Consider the following 1925-nt stretch of genomic DNA (forward strand, 5'->3'; position numbering starts at 1 on the left):
CAGTCTTTTTCTCCTCATCCTCCTCCTTTGGTTAAGGGTGAACGGCGTGGCCGGCAGGCTTGAGAATGTTGCGGCCGGCGGACTGGAAAGTGCCACGGCCGGCGGGCTGGTTCTTGCTCGGGGCCGGACGCTCTCCAGACACCGGAGGATCCCTTCCCTCCAGCTTAGTCCCGTGGTGCCTGGGAGGTCCACGGGGCAATGGTAATTGGCCCCATACCAGAACAGAGAGTTGATGGTGGGGTCATCTAAAGCCGTCACCGTGGCGAGCCCGCAGAACTCCCAGGCATACTCGATGAAGCGGAGATCCCTACGGGCTAGAGCAATGAACCGAGCGGCTATTTCCATGGTCAACAAAAAACGAGGAAACAAAAACGGGGAGAAGGGGCGCCGCTTACTTTCTGTCTTGGTCCGGTTTTCTGTCACGTACCACTACTGTGAGGAGCATGGCGCGAGGAACGAGGAGACGTGGAGAATACTTCAAACAAAGATACTTTAATTACCATCCAATGTGTGGTGGGATGACTTAAAGAGGTCAGTAATAACCAGGCGAAAGGGGCCATGAAGTGACTTTGTATTAAAATTGTATTAGTCAAAAATATTAAAACATCACATCACCAATCTTTGAAGCAAATACCCACATGAGAAAAAAATGAAAATAAAAATAAATAAGAAACAACAAAAATAAAACCAACTATAGATGGCCACAGGTTACCTAGAAAGTGAAGACATAAGTGGCACAAGAGAAAAAGTGTTCTCACAGCAGTCAAGCTCACAGCAATCACACTGCAAACCTACAGAAATAAAAATCTAAGATAAAGGGATCAAACCCCCACACAATCCCAGCCACCTCACTACCGCCATCCACACAGTGAGGGTAACCATTGGCTTAAGAAACCAAAACTGAAGCTTCAAATGAAAGAATAAACAATTTAATTAACAGTGTGCAATGCAGGTGACACAAACACATGTCAGCATTGTAACACAGTCACTATTAACACAGTTTCTTTCGGGCCTAATCTCTCCTCTGCCACTCTGGGTCCCAAATTCACAGAACAAAAGAAATAAACAATAACAAAAGTATTAAATCTAAAGTAAACAGTAACCGTGCATCCCTAAAAGGGAAAACACAGTCTATTACAACAAAGGAATATAAAGATATAAAAACACATAAATTAAATGAAATGCACTCACTATAAATACTACACATATTTTAAAAACATAAAAAGCTCCCTTTATATTAAACACAATACCTCTAACATCCACTATTCTCGGCTGGGACAGTCAGGCAACCATCAGTCAGGCAATAATCCAGCCACAACACTAAAAACAGAGAAGAAGAATATCATTAAAACAAACTCCTAAGAACTAGGTCATCAATATTACAAAACTACTACCTCCTTAATCGGTGCATCATATGCTCAGTTCTCGAAGAAAGCTCCAGCAGTATTTAACGTAACTGCTTATCTGCTGCCATTCTCTTGAAGTGCTATATCTGCCACAACATCAATTCATACATGGAATGCAATCAATAAAAGTAGCGAAGAAGTGAAAGAGCACCTCTCACAAACAAATCTCATTGCCTACCATTCTTTTCAAAATTCTAAATCCGCCACGACATCCCCGAAATCAAAAGCGGAAGCGAAAGAGCAAACAAACTTCATTACTTCCTTATATAACGCTGGGGCTGCTGGGACTTGTAGTGCCCAAACCATGGTCCCATTACAAATGGAACGAGGAAACCAGGAACACACACGTGGCGAGGAAGACGACATTCAAAACCGGATGAAGAACTAAGAACAGGAAACACTTTAAATACACACGACAAGACGAGGGGATGACGAGAAACACCTGGGAGCAATAGACATAATTGCACATGAGGAAAAACTGGGTCATGGAACACGTGGGGAGCAAAACACAAGACACAG

General features: G+C 43.2%; 1 long non-coding RNA gene across 1 annotated transcript; it reads right to left on the reverse strand.

The window, feature by feature from the left end:
* Positions 1-1232: 1232 nt before the first annotated feature.
* On the reverse strand, positions 1233-1764 carry LOC107582014 (uncharacterized). Its single transcript, XR_001608888.1, has 3 exons — positions 1585-1764; positions 1395-1492; positions 1233-1320 (listed from the first exon to the last, which is right to left on the reverse strand). It is a non-coding gene; the product is annotated as an uncharacterized lncRNA (long non-coding RNA).
* Positions 1765-1925: the final 161 nt, after the last annotated feature.

This window comes from Sinocyclocheilus grahami, unplaced genomic scaffold (genome assembly GCF_001515645.1).
Source record: "Sinocyclocheilus grahami isolate Dianchi unplaced genomic scaffold, SAMN03320097.WGS_v1.1 scaffold39.1, whole genome shotgun sequence".
NCBI classification, from domain to species: Eukaryota; Metazoa; Chordata; class Actinopteri; order Cypriniformes; family Cyprinidae; genus Sinocyclocheilus; species Sinocyclocheilus grahami.